This window comes from Arachis duranensis, chromosome 5, assembly GCF_000817695.3.
Source record: "Arachis duranensis cultivar V14167 chromosome 5, aradu.V14167.gnm2.J7QH, whole genome shotgun sequence".
NCBI lineage: Eukaryota > Viridiplantae > Streptophyta > Magnoliopsida > Fabales > Fabaceae > Arachis > Arachis duranensis.
This window is the reverse complement of record NC_029776.3, coordinates 18762982-18778966: the sequence shown is the minus strand read 5'-3', so window position 1 is coordinate 18778966 and position 15985 is coordinate 18762982. Positions and strand designations below refer to the sequence as shown.

Here is a 15985-nt window from a genome sequence, read left to right as displayed (position 1 = left end):
AACATTCATAAACAACAAGATAAAAAAATGCACTGTTCAAGCATTCATTCAGAAAATAAAAAGTATTGTCACCACATCAATATAATTAAACTAATTTCAAGGATAAATTTGAAACTCATGTACTTCTTATTCTTTTGAATTAGGAACATTTTTCATTTAAGAGAGGTGAAGGATTCATGGATTTATTCATAGCTTTAAGACATAGTTACTACATACTAATGATCATGAAGTAGAGACACAAAACATAAACAAACATATAGCATAAAAACCAAAAAAAATAGAGAAATAAGAACAAGGAATGAGTCCACCTTAATGATGGTGGCACTTTCTTCTTGAAGAACCAATGATGTTCTTGAGCTCTTCTATGTCTCTTCCTTGCCTTTGTTGCTCCTCCCTCATTGCTCTTTGATCTTCTCTAATTTCAAGGAGAATAATGGAGTGCTCTTGATGTTCCACCCTTAATTGATCCATATTGTAACTCAAATCTTCTAGAGAAGTGTTGAGTTGTTCCCAATAGTTGTTGGGAGGAAAGTACATCCCTTGAGGCATCTCCGGGATTTCTTGGTGATGAGCTTCCTCATGCGTCTCTTGGGATCCATGAGTGGGCTCTCTTGTTTGCTCCATCCTTTTCTTAGTGATGGGCTTATCCTCTTCAATGGGGATGTCTCCTTCTATGATAACTCCACCTGAGTAACATAGATGGAAAATAAGATGAGGAAAAGCTAGCCTTGCCATGGTGGAGGACTTTTCGGCTATTTTGTAGAATTCAAGGGAGATGACGTCATGAACTTCTACTTCCTCTCCATTCATGATGCTATGAATCATGATGGCCCGATCCACAGTAACTTCAGATCGGTTGCTAGTGGGGATGATGGAGCGCTGGATGAACTCCAACCATCCTCTAGCCATAGGCTTGAGGTCCAGTCTTCTTAATTGAACCGGCTTGCCTTTGGAGTCTCTTTTCCATTGAGCTCCTTCCATACATATGTCCATAAGGACTTGGTCCAACCTTTGATCAAAGTTGACCCTTCTAGTGTAAGGGCGTGCATCTCCTTGCATCATGGGCAAGTTGAATGCCAACCTCACATTTTTCGGACTGAAATCTAAGTATTTTCCCCAAATCATTGTAAGATAATTCTTTGGATTCGGGTTCACACTTTGATCATGGTTCCTAGTGATCCATGTATTGGCATAGAACTCTTGAACCATTAAGACTCCAACTTGTTGAATGGGGTTTGTAAGAACTTCCCAACATCTTCTTTGGATCTTATATCGGATCTTCAGATACTCATTTTTCTTGAGTTTGAAAGGGACCTCGGGGATCACCTTCTTCTTGGCCACAACATCATAGAAGTGATCTTGATGGGCTTTGGAGATGAATCTCTCCATCTTCCATGACTCGGAGGTGGAAGCTTTTGTCTTCCCTTTCCCTTTTCTAAAGGTTTCTCCGGCCTTAGGTGCCATCAATGGTTATGGAAAACAAAAGCTATGCTTTTACCACACCAAACTTAGAATATTGCTCGTCCTCGAGCAAGAGAAGAAAGAAGAAGAAGAAGAAGAAGAAGAAGAAGAAGAAGAAAATATGGAGGAAAGGGAGAAGTGTTTGGTTTCGGCCAAGGTGAAGAAGAGAGGGTTGTGGTGTGTGAAAATGAAAAAGGATAGATGGGTTTATATAGTGAAGGGAGAGGGAGTAGGTTCGGCTATTTAGCGTGGGTTTGGGTGGGAAAGAGATTTTGAATTTTGAAGGTAGGTGGGGTTTATGGGGAAGAGTGGATGGATGTGAGTGGTGAAGAGGTGATGGGGAAGAGAGATTGAGGTGATTGGTGAAGGGTTTTGGGGAAGAGTGTTATTGGATTGTGTCAAGAGGCGAGAAGGTGAGTTGAGGTAGGTGGGGATCCTGTGGGGTCCACAGATCCTGAGATGATCTTGTGGGGTCCACAGATCCTGAGGTGTCAAGGATTATCATCCCTGCACCAATGAGGCGTGTAAAACGCCCTCTGCATGCAATCCTGGCGTTCAGCGCCAGATTGATGCTTGTTTCTGGCGTTGAACGCCGGCTTCATGCTTGTTTTGGGCATTCAACGCCCATTTGCAGCATATTTCTGGCGTTGAACGCCAGTTCCATGCTTGTTTCTGGCGTTCAGCACCAGCTCTCCTCAGGGTGTATTCCTGGCGTTTAAACGCCAGGATGCTGCTTGTTTCTGATGTTCAACGCCAGATCCATGCTCTGTTCTGGCATTGAACCCCAGCCAGATGTTCCTTACTGGTGTTTAAACACCAGTAAGTCCTTTCTCCAGGGTGTGCTTTTTCTTATGCTGTTTTCGATTCTGTTTTTAATTTTAGTATTTATTTTGTGACTCCACATGATCATGAACCTAATAAAACATAAAAGAACAATAAAATTAGATAAATGAAAATTGGGTTGCCTCCCAATAAGCGCTTCTTTAATGTCAATAGCTTGACAGTTGGCTCTCATGGAGCCTCACAGATGATCAGGTCAATGTTGTAGACTCCTAACACCAAACTTAGAGTTTGGATGTGGGGATTCAATACCAAACTTAGAGTTTGACTGTCCTTCCAATACCAAACTTAGAGTTTGATTGTGGGGGCTCTGTTTGACTCTGTACTGAGAGAAGCTTTTCATGCTTCCTCTCCATTGTTAAAGAAGAACACCCTTGGGTCTTAAACACAAGGTAGTCCCCATTCAATTGAATGAGTAATTCTCCTCTGTTAACATCTATCACAGCTCCTGTTGTGTCTAGAAAAGGTCTTCCAAGGATGATGCAATCATCCTCCTCCTTCCTAGTGTCTAAGATTATGAAATCAGCACGGATGTAAAGGCCCTCAACTTTTCCCAACACGTCCTCTACCAATCCATAAGCTTGTCTTACTGACTTGTCTACCATTTGCAATGAGAATATGGCAGGCTGTACCTCAATGATTCCCAGCTTCTCCATTACAGAAAGTGGCATAAGATTGATGCCTGACCCTAGGTCACATAGAGCCTTCTCAAAGGTCATGGTGCCTATGGTACAGGGTATTAAGAATTTGCCAGGATCTTGTCTCTTTTGAGGTAAAGTTTGTTGAATCCAAGTATCTAGTTCATTAATGAGCAAGGGAGGTTCATCTTCCCAAGTCTCATTATCAAACAGTTTGGCATTCAGCTTTATGATAGCTCCTAGATATTGAGCAACTTGCTCTCCAGTTACATCTTCATCCTCTTCAGAGGAAGAATAGTTTTCAGAGCTCATGAATGGCAGAAGGAGGTTTAATGGAATCTCTATGGTCTCTATATGAGCCTCAGATTCCTTTAGGTCCTCAATAGGGAACTCCTTCTTGCTTGAGAGATGTCCCATGAGGTCTTCCTTATTGGGATTCACGTCTTCTCTTTCCTCTCTAGGTTCGGCCATGTTGATTATGTCAATGGCCTTGCACTCTCTTTTTGGATTCTCTTCAGTGTTGCATGGGAGAGTACTAGGAGGAGTTTCAGTGATTTTCTTACTCAGCTGGCCCACTTGTGCCTCCAAATTTCTAATGGAGGACCTTGTTTCACTCATGAAACTTAAAGTGGCCTTAGATAGATCAGAGACTAAGTTTGCTAAATTAGAAGTGCTCTGCTCAGAATTCTCTATCTGTTGCTGAGAACATGATGGATAAGGCTTGTTATTGCTGAGCATATTTCTTCCACCATTATTAAAGCCTTGTTGAGGCTTTTGTTGATCCTTCTATGAGAAATTTGGATGATTTCTCCATGATGAATTATAGGTGTTTCCATAGGGTTCACCCATGTAATTTACCTCTGCTATTACAGGGTTCTCAGGATCATAAGCTTCTTCTTCAGAAGATGCCTCTTTAGTACTGTTGGATGCATTTTGCCATCCATTCAGACTTTGAGAAATCATGTTGACTTGCTGAGTCAACATTTTATTTTGAGCCAATATGGCATTTAGAGCATCAATTTCAAGAACTCCCTTCCTCTGAGGCATCCCATTATTCACGAAATTCCTCTCAAAAGTGTACATGAACTGGTTATTTGCAACCATGTCAATAAGTTCTTGAGCTTCTGCAGGTGTTTTCTTTAGGTGAATGGATTCACCTGCAGAATGGTCCACTGATATTTTAGAGAACTCAGATAAACCATAATAGAATATATCCAGAATGGTCCACTTTGAAAGCATGTCAGAAGGACATCTTTTGGTCATCTGCTTGTATCTTTCCCAAACTTCATAGAGGGATTCACCATCTTTTTGTTTGAAAGTTTGAACATCCACTCTAAGCTTGCTCAGCTTTTGAGGAGGAAAAAACTTAGCCAAGAAGGCCGCGACCAGCTTATCCCATGAGTCCAAGCTATCTTTAGGTTGTGAATCCAACAATATTCTAGCTATGTCTCTTATAGCAAAGGGGAAAAGCATGAGCCTGTAAACTTCAGGATATACTCCATTAGTGTTAACAGTCTCACATATCTGCAAGAACTTAGTTAAAAACTGGTAGGGATCTTCTTATGAAAGTCCATGGAACGTGCAGTTCTGTTGTAGTAGAGCAACTAGTTGAGGTTTCAGCTCAAAGTTATTTGCTCCAATAGCAGGGACTGAGATGCTTCTTCCATCAAATTTGGAAGTAGGTGTAGTGTAATCACCAAGCATCCTCATTGCATTATTATTTTCGGCTGCCATCTCCTCTTCTTTTTCGAAAGTTTCCGTAAGGTTGTCTCTGGATTGTTATAATTTAGCTTCTCTTAGTTTTTTCTTCAGAGTCCTTTCAGGTTTAGGATCTGCTTCAACAAGAATGTTCTTGTTTTTGCTCCTGCTCATATGAAAAAGAAGGGAACAGAAAATAATAATAGGGATCCTCTTTACCACAGTAGAGATATTCCTTTATGTTAGTAGAGGAAGAAAGGGGATAGAATAAGGAAAAAGTAAGAATCCAAACACAAGGGTGAAGATAGATTCATATTCTTGAGATGAAGAGAAGTGTTAGTAAATAAATAAATAAATAGAAGAAGATGAGAGGGAGAGAATTCGAAAATCAAATTTTGAAAAAGGGTTAGTGATGTTCAAAAATTAAGGGAAGAAATAAAATTAAAATTAAAATTTGAAACAATTAATTAATTAAAAGAATTTTGAAAAAGAAAGAGATGATTTTCGAAAATTAGAGAGGAAAAAGTAGTTAGGTGGTTTTTAAAAAAAAGATAAGATATAGTTAAAACAAACAAAAAGTCAACTAGTTAGTTGAAAAAGATTTGAAATTTAATTTTGAAAAGATAAGAAGTTGGAAGATATTTTGAAATTAAAATTTTGAAAGAGATAAAAAGATATGATGAAAAGGATTTGATTAAAAGATATTATGGAAAAGATATTTTGAAAAAGATTTGATTTTTAAAATCAAAATTTGATTACTTGACTAACAAGAAACTAAAAGATATGATTCTAGAATTTAAAGATTGAACCTTTATTAACAAGAAAGTAACAAACTTCAAATTTTTGAATCAATCACATTAATTGTTAGTAAAGTTTTCGAAATTTTGAAATAAAGATAAGAAAAAGATTTTGAAAATTAAATTAAAAAATTTTCGAAAAATAGTAAGAAAAATGAAAAAGATTTGATTTTTGAAAAAGTTTTGAAAAGATAAGAATTTTTTTTAAAATTAAAAATTTGACTTGACTTATAAGAAACAACTAATTTTAAAATTTTTGATTAAGTCAACTCAAATTTTCGAAATTTTGAGAGAAATAAGGAAAAGATAATTTTTTTTATTTTTGAATTTTTAATGATGAGATGGAAAACATAAAAATGACCCAAAACATGAAAATTTTTGGATCAAAACCAATGATGCATGCAAGAACACTATAAATGTCAAGATGAACACCAAGAACACTTTGAAGATCATGATGAACATCAAAAACATATGTTTTGAAAAAAACTTTTAATGCAAAGAAAACATGCAAGACACTAAACTTAGAAATCTTTCATGTTTAGACACTATGAATGCAAAAATGTACATGAAAAACATCATATAACACAAAACAAGAAAATTTAAAGATCAAACAAGAAGACTTACCAAGAACAACTTGAAGATCATGAAGAACACTATGAATGCATGAATTTTCGAAAAATGCAAGAACAAGATGAATATGCAATTGACACCAAACTTAAAACATGACATAAGACTCAAACAAAAATCACAAAATATTTTTGATTTTTTTATAGTTTTTTTTTGGATTTTATTTTATATTTTTCGAAAACATTTTTTTTTTGAAAAAAGGAAGTAATGAATCCAAAGTCCTCAATCAGAATTCCAGGAATCATACAATGTTAGTCTAATGCTCCGGTCCAGGAATTAGACATGGCTTTACAGCCAATCAGGCTTCAACATGTTACATGAAACTCTAGAATTCATTCTTAAAAACTCTGAAAATTTTCGAAAACAGGTGATAAATTTTTGAAAGATTTTTGAAAAAATTTTGAAAATAAAACAAAAAAGAAAATTACCTAATCTGAGCAACAAGATGAACCGTCAGTTGTCCAAACTCGAACAATCCCCGACAACGGCGCCAAAAACTTGATAGGCAAAATTGTGATCTCTAATAATGGCATTCAACTTGGTATGCACAACTACTAATTCAGCACTTTCTTCACAACTTCGCACAACTAACCAGCAAGTGTACTAGGTCGTCCAAGTAATAAACCTTACATGAGTAAGGGTCGATCCCACGGAGATTGTTGGTATGAAGCAAGCTATGGTCATCTTGTAAATCTCAGTTAAGCGGATAATAAATGGTTATGGAGTTTTCGAATAATAATAATAAATAAACAGAAAATAAAGATAGAAATACTTATGTAAATCATTGGTGAGAATTTCAGATAAGTGTATGGAGATGCTTTGTCCCTGTTGGATCTCTGCTTTCCTACTGCCTTCCTTCAATCCTTCTTACTCCTTTCCATGGCAAGTTGTATGTAGGGCATCATCGTTGTCAATGGCTACATCCCATCCTCTCAGTGAAAATGGTCCAAATGCTCTGTCACAGCACGGCTAATCATCTATCGGTTCTCGATCATGTCGGAATAGAATCCATTGATTCTTTTGCGTTTGTCATCACGCCCAACAATTGCGAGTTTGAAGCTCGTCACAGTTATTCAATCCCTGAATCCTACTCGGAATACCACAGACAAGGTTTAGACTTTTTGGATTCTCATGAATACCGCCATCAATTCTAGCTTATACCACGAGGATTCTGATTAAGGAATCCAAGAGATATGTGCCCGGTCTAAGGTAGAACGGAAGTGGTTGTCAGTCACGCGTTCATAGGTGATAATGATGATGAGTGTCACGGATCATCACATTCATCATGGTGAAGTGCAACGAATATCTTAGAACATGAATAAATTGAATTGAATAGAAAATAGTAGTAATTGTATTGAAACTCGAGGTACAGCAGAGCTTCACACCCTTAATCTATGGTGTGTAGAAACTCCACCATTGAAAATACATAAGTGATGGTGGTCCAGGCATGGCCGAATGGCCAACCCCCAAAATGTGATATGAATTCGAAAATAGGGAGAAGGACCAATGGTCAAAAGACCGAATGGTCAAAGACGTCTAATACAGTAGTAAAATGTCCTATTTATACTAGACTAGCTACTAGGATTTACAGAAGTAAGTAATTGATGCAGAAATCTACTTCCGGGACCCACTTGGTGTGTGCTTGGGCTGAACTTGAGATTTACATGTGCAGAGGCTTCTTTTGGAGTTGAACGCCAAGTTGTAACATGTTTTTGGCGTTTAACTCTAGTTCGTGACGTGTTTCTGGCGTTTGACTCCAGAATGCAGGATGGAACTGGCGTTGAGAGCCAGTTTACGTCATCTAATCTCGTATAAAGTATGGACTATTATATATTGTTGGAAAGCTCTGGATGTCTAATTTCCAACGCCGATGAGAGCGTGCCATTTGGAGTTTTATAGCTCCAGAAAATCCATTTCGAGTGTAGGAAGGTCAGAATCCAACAGCATCAGCAGTCCTTTGTTAGCCTTCTTATCAGAGTTTTGCTCAGGTCCCTCAATTTCAGCCAGAAATTACCTGAAATCACAGAAAAACACACAAACTCATAGTAAAGTCTAGAAATGTGAATTTAGCATAAAAACTAATGAAAACATCCCTAAAAGTAGTTAGATCCTACTAAAAATTACCTAAAAATAATGCCAAAAAGCGTATAAATTATCTGCTCATCAGCCTTCCCGTTCCTGTCGAGCCTGATGATTGTTGCACTATTTTCAATGTTGATTGCTTTGTCCCCAAACAGTACGAATTGGAAAAATTCTAATGTGATCATGCAAGTTCTTAGTTCCTTGCTTCGTGTCACCTCCAATCTTTCTTTCGCAATATTTACATATTGCCTTCCACTTTCCATCTATTTGCTCTCTCCTAAAATGCTTCCAAGACTCGGAAGTAAATTCTTTTTTGTTAGGACTATTTTGCACACTTTGACTAACTTCTTGTCCTCCCTCTTGTGTTTTTTCTCATCCTTCCTCTTGTGTTTCTTGGAGATTCGCTTCAATTGCTTGACCCTCATTACCTTATGTTGGTTCTATCTCGTTATTATTTTAATATGAGTCGAGCTAAAACTATCCATCCAATACATAAACAACAAGATTTATAACAGAAACACTAATTAAATACAAAAGAATACATAATAAATCAGCAAAAACAACAAAAAATAGAGAGTGATAAACTATAAACTACAATAAATCAACAAAAAGAACACATAACAGAGGAGGTTATACAAAGAGCACATAACAAAGATTATACAGAGGAGATTTTAAACTTCAATAAATCAGCAAAAATGAAAAAAAAAACACAGAAAAAAATAAATTATAACTTGCAATAAATTGACAAAAAGAACACGTAATAGAGCAGATTATTCATAGAACACATAACAAAGATTATATAGAGGAAGAGTATCAAATCCTAATTGTTTCATAATTATAAACCCTATGTGTCCAAGTGCAATTGATTACAAAGAAAAAGAGAGAATCAAACCTGAAGTCAAGTGGATGGGGAGGAGGAAGAGGACAAGAAGAGGGACAACCAGTACCTGTACGGCAATGCTCTCGAGCAGACGATGAACAACAAAGAAAGGGCGGAGCAGTGGGATGAGGTGGTAGATAGGAGAATGGAGATGGTGGCAGTGACAAGAATGGATACGGCGATGGTGATAAGAATGGATGCAATCTGTAACACTCTAACTTTCAAATCCTTATGCTCGAGTCATAAGAGAATGATAATAAGGTGGTACGACTCAAGGTGGAATTGTAGTATATATATAGAAGGAATTATTAAACGATAAGCCTGAAAGAGTAAAAGAAAATCGCAAGCACAAACACACACAAAAGATATAACATGTTCATGAAACAAAGTTAAGTAAAAGCTTAAAGGAAGAATCAAGAAAAAATAGAATATATGTATATAATCATAAGTATAATAGATACTAGACACTACCTGTGAAGTTTAGGTCAGCTAGGGTTACAGTAGTAAAAACAGTTGATAACAGATGCTAACTCTCCCAAAATACTTCAAAAGCCTCTATAGGGAAGGTTTCAAAAGGGAACATATACATATACATCATAAGTTTTCAGTTTAATTACTCTATCAGTCCCTATAGTTTCACTAAATTTTCAATTTGGTCTCTATGCTTTTTTTCTTTTCAATTGAGTTCATATATCATATTAAATTTTGTAATTAAGTACGTACCGTGACAAAAATGACAGAATTAATAGAATATTCTGTTAAACAAACTGAATATGCCTAATATTTTACTGAATATTCTATATAATTTAACAGAATATTCTATTAATTTTTATGTTTTTGTCACGGTAAGGACTTAATTACAAAATCTGATATAGTATAGGGACCTAATTAAAAATTCGGTGAAATGTAGGGACTGATAGAGTAATTAAACCTAAGTTTTCCAAAATAAAAGCGAGAGAAATCTAATCAAAATATAAACAGAATTAAAGATAAGCTTCGCCGTCTTCCAGATGAACTCCAGCTCACTGCGAGTACCAGGACCTGCATCTAAAAAACAGTGGATATATAGGAAATGAGAACCTTCGACCTATGGGTTCTCAGTACAGTAAAAATGCCAAATAAACACAATATAAGGCAATAGAAAACTCACTAAGCAATCCTAAACTTCACACATCATTATTTCCATCCTAAGTTCTCACTAATCCGTAATCAGATAACTATCCTAGAAAAATTCTAATCTAACTCATCCTTCTCCAAGTTTCATAATCCTCCAAACACCAAACAAAATAACCCTCAGCGTCAATCGACACCAGCATAAGGGACCTCTCAGATATGCAAACACAAACAAGGTAATCAAGTAATACACAAGTAATTTCAAATAAAGCAATTAGAATATAGTCATTTAATATGTACAAGTAAATAAACCATGACAAGTAGAAAACCCAAACAAATCAATCAAATGCAAATGATGCATGTCTATCCTACTGATCATGAGCTCACGTGTCGGTTACTTTGCTAGAACCTGACACATCCGATAGGAAACCCGGATATCATCCTCTTGAAAACTGGTGGGTGGTAAACTACCACGATCCCCACCTAGTGAGCGGTACACCACCACAATCCTCACAAGATTTTCAATTGGAAAACTAATGGGCAGTAAATAACCACGATCCTCACCTCAACTACAATCTTAGACAAGCGGTACACCACCACGATATTTGCCAGGTGCATAAATCACAATTTCACAACCCGTGGGAAGTAAATAACCATGATCCCCATGTTCATAATGACACCAGACAAGCGGTACACCATCACGATCCTTGCTAGGTGTATAAATCACAATTTCACAACCCATGGGCAGTAAATAACCATGATCCTCACATTCACAACAACACTAGGCAAGCGATACACTACCACGATCCTTGCCAGGTCAAAACTCATAATCTCTGCAAGCGGGATGAAACTACCGTCATCGTTAAATCCGGAGCAAGTGGAACCATGCCATTGCATCTATCCAGGCAGGTACATTTCAACCATATCCCTGAGCAAGTAGAATCACTCTACTGCATCTACCTAGACAGGTACATCTCAAATCAGAGTTTATTCCATTATTGACTTCCTTCTCAATTGCATTTCACTCCGTTCATAATCATAATCATCATTAGTCATCACCATATCTCATTCATACTCAATCATCATCCTTTCTCATTCTCATAATCATCCTCATTATATCTTAATCATAAACCATCATCATCATATCTCAATATCATGATCCATCCTTCTTCAATTCACTATCTCGACTCGTTAGGTCTCGTTCCTAACTCTTCTACCCTCTATTATACTGGCTCTAGACTTATAACTGAAAATAAAATACTCTTTTAATTCACCTAGTACATTCTTACTCATTCCAGAGCCTATCACTAGCTAGGAGATCTTAAACAATGTTAACGGAAGTTTAGAAAGTTAGAGAAATTGTTAAAAACTCAAAAACACAATTTATGTAAAACAAAATGGTCATGCGTATGCGTAAGTCCAACTTTTGGCAATGTTACGTACGCGGACCATAGTCGCGTACGCGAGTACCCTGACAGAAGCATTGGCTTGCGTACGCAAGCCACTTCCGTGTTCGCACGAACTCAAATTATCCAAAGTCATGTACACATACCGTGTCCGCGTACGCATGAGTACTTGGAAGTGGTCATTATGGCCAATGCTCGTGTTGCATGACACCACCATGTACGCATGCATATAATAATCTCAAAAAGCTTATATGCTGGAGAAATTCATTTTTTTATTGAAAATTTTAAATACACATAAATTTTTCGTTAGAAATTATTTTTACCATTTTTGAACCCTTGGAAAAATCATTAAATAGACTTTCATAAAAATCTAATTTTATTGAATTTTTAACTCTAAGGGCTGAATTACGGCACGCCGGAGTTGGCTAAAAAATATGTTTCCGCCAAAACTTAGTCATTTATCGAATTTGCACTTCCTCCAAAATCAAACCATTTGAACCCAAGCCAACACACTCAAAATAGTTTGAAATACATATTTTACACAAAATCAAACCTCTATTCTACCCATACCACCAACACTTCTCAAATTTCCAAAATTCTTCGCCATCCAAAAATCAAGTTTTCAAGCCTATATTTGGAATCAAAATGTTTCATATCCATTCCACTAACACACATATCTAGCCACTCATTTTTGTCCAAATCCAAACCTAATCTATTATTCCAAATCATTTCAATCAATCACTCAACAATTCAACCAATTTTTGCATATTTAACACCAAATCCAATAATTACCAATCCAAGCATAATTCACACCAAATTCACACATTTCAATCTATTGCACTTACCTGGACTTACCTTTCACAGCCTTCGACCTAAAATTTATTAATATATCAACTCAATAATTCATCAATTCATCAATTTATATTTTCAATTATCAAGCTCATACCACATTCTCACAACTCATAAACCACCAATGACCAAATCAAAATAAAAATCAACACTTCATCAATTACAACATTTAATTTCATCTAATCCTACAATTCAATCATATTTTTAGGGGCATCTAACTTAGGACTTCATGTCATATTACATGGTATTTAAATGAAACTTAAACCGTAACTTAACCAATTTTTCTCCAAGCTCAAAACCACCACAAAGACCTCCTCCTCACACGCTTTCAAGTTCAGCCACAAGTGTTCAACTCAAAGCAATCCAATTCACCAAATCGACTCTAATTTCAATCTAATACCATACAATTACCAAAAATCAACACTTGGACTCAAAATTTCAACAAACCACTAGGATTTAGACTTGTCTTATCTTGCCCACCAAAATTTAGGATGGAACCCTCTAATCACCCAAGTTAGATAATACCTAAACAACCAAAACTATGAAAATCTCAATCTAACAAAGGCAAAACTCGAATTTGTCATAGGACAGAGAATGGGAGTAAGGAATTTCAAATTTTTTTTATCACTTTATTTAGATAGAATTGAAAAACTCGAAGAGAGATGCGAGTGACCGCAAATGGCTCATCAATTGAAATTCCAGATCAAAAATTATGATCCAAAAAAGAAGAAGATGAATAGTAAAAGAAAGGGTTGATTCTTCCTCTCCTCACTTCAGCGCCTGATGATGAATGAGGTTGAATGACCTCTTTATTAGACTTATATATGTTGGGCTTAGGCCCAACTTGGGTCCGATTTGCGTTTTGGTTTGTTTGGTCCAACCTCGAGCCAAAACTTTTAACTAAGTGTCCAATTTTCTATTCTAAATAGTTTATCTTCTTTAATTTATAAAAGTCAACTTCTTAAATTCATCTACTCATTAATTAAATTTTTTCACTCACAATATCGGACAATTTAAGCCGGTACGCGCCCTTTCGCGATAGATAAGATTTTTATACTAAATTTTATTTACTTAATTAAATTTTTTAATTTAATATTTCTTATCACTTTCAACCTATTTCGGAATATTAAATTATTATTTTATTTTAATTAAATAGTTAATTGATTCTCCAGTTCTTACATAATCATGCAGGAGTGGAGAGGGAAAAAGATGTTGCACCCGAAGAGAAAGCACAATGCGGTGATGCCATAAGGATGACGCTGCGATAAGCATTAAGTAGGAGTGGCCGATGGCAGCTGGTGAGGGAGTATGGTACTGTAGCTGTAATTGTAGAGTGTGGACACGCTATGGGAGTTTTAGACTTTTGGGACTGGGATGGGGAGTTGGGGACGACATAGTGACTATAGAGAGAATGAGAGATGGGAAGACATTCAATAAAGTAGGGTTAGGATTTTCAATAGGTAAAATTATTAAAAGCCACTATGTTAAAAATAAATTAAAGATATTTAAGTAAATTTATGAATTTAAGAAATTATCGATGACGGGGTAGAGATCCTCGCGTCTGTCTCGAAAAAATTTTAATCCACATTCCATTCCTATGGAAAAAATTCTTTCCCTTCGGGTCCCATTTGGAACAGTCTCCGCAAAAATCTCTACACTTCAAAAAATTTTGACATTTCTATAAATATTGGATTAGCGTATATATACCTTTATATCTAAAATATTTCGACATTTATTACCTTGTACTTATATCGTTTACTAAATATATGATTACTTGGAATATATTTTCTTGTACTCATTCAATAAGTTTAAAAAATACTTCATGTCTAAAATTTATTTGGTATTTTTATTGTATTGGGTTGCCTTTATGTTTAAGTCTTTGTTAATGTAAAATATTTGAACACAAGCATATGTGTATTTTTCTGTTCATGTTAAAAAAACACTTAATGTAATAATCTATATGTTTAAGTCTTTAAGATAGGATGGCAAACACATAAAGTTACAAATATGGGATACTACTAGTTAGGAGTGATTTTGAACTATTATTACATGAGTGCTATTATACATACAAGTTTTTTTGGCATACAAGTCACTTAAATAATGCACGCGTGAAATTATGTTGTTTTTCTTTGTATTCCGCGTTCTTCTTTCTCCTCCTCCTTTTCTTTCTTCCTCTCCTTCTTTTCTATGTTTCTCCTCTTTGTTTTTGCTTTTTTTTCTTCCTCCTCTTTCTATTGATTTTGCAACATTATGTATTTTTTCTTTGTTTGATTTTTTCTCCCAAAAAAAATTATGAGAATATGAAATAAGAAGATGAAGAAGAAGAAGTAGCAAAAGATGAGGAAGAGGAAGAGAAAGAGTTTTGAATTATACATAACTTATTAGCACACATACACAAAAAATTCTTAAACAAAACACTCGAATATCTTCGTACTACACCCAAATATTTTCATGTTACACACAAATTTGCTGCACATATACAGAAAAATATTTTTTCTATTGCTGTATTTTTTCTTCTTTTTTTCCTTATTTCTTTCTTTCTTTTAGTTGAATAAATGTAAGTTCATCCTCTTCCAAGTAATTTTGCAGCATTATGTATTTTTTTTCTTCTTTATTTTATTTTTTTGTTTTTATTTTTATTAAAAGAGTAAAACAAGAAGAAATTTGAGAAGATAAAATAAAAAATAAGATGAATAAGAAAAAAAAGATGATGATGATGATGATGATGATGATGATGATGATGATGAAAAAGAAGAAGAACAAGCAGCAGAATATGAGGAGTAGTGAGAAAAAGAGTTGTGAATTATACAGAACTTATCAGCACACATACACTGAAAATTCTTAAATAATACTCTCAAATATCTTCGTGTTACACCCAAATATCTTCGTATTACACTCAAATTTGCTGCAAATACAGAAAAATATTTTTTTAATGCAGAATTTTTACATTTCATTTAATTCAAACCATCAACGATGAAACATTATTCACCTACAGAACCATAAACTACTAACGAAAAAATTAACTGGAATCGAACCATACCTCAGCCACTTGATTAGATTCAAACAATAATCAATTTTGTTCTAGATCAATTGACAATCAAAACTTAAATTATTCATTATCTTTAATAACGAGATAACTAATGATGGAGGAGAAGGAGGAAAAAGGAGGAGTTCCAATAAAAAAGGAGGAGGAAAAGGAGGAAGAGGTGGTGTTGATGATGATGATAACAATAGAGAAAAATAACGAAGAAGAAGAACGTGCAGTAATGACACGAAAAAAATGTGCGCGCGTGAATATAAATGATTTGTATAAACTTATATAAAAAAATTACTTGTATGTGAAGAATAATTGTTATTAGAGTAAAGTATCGTTTTTTCCCTAACATTTGGGGTAAGTTCCAAAATTATCCCTAACATTTTAATCGTCCTATTTAAGTCTCTAACGTTTCAAAATGGACTTAATGTTGTCCTACCATTAGAGATCCGTTAATAGAATTGACGGTGGGACAAAATTAAGAACGATTTTGAAACGTTAGGGACTTAAATAGGATGAAAACGTTGGGGACAAAAACGATACATAAAAATAAAGGTTAG

At 35.3% G+C, this 15985-nt stretch overlaps 1 non-coding gene across 1 annotated transcript; it reads left to right on the top strand.

Annotated features, from left to right (window-relative positions):
- Nucleotides 1-4172: 4172 nt before the first annotated feature.
- On the top strand, nucleotides 4173-4280 carry LOC127747906 (small nucleolar RNA R71). Its single transcript, XR_008009853.1, has one exon. It is a non-coding gene; the product is annotated as a small nucleolar RNA R71 (small nucleolar RNA).
- The last annotated feature ends 11705 nt before the right edge of the window (nucleotides 4281-15985 follow it).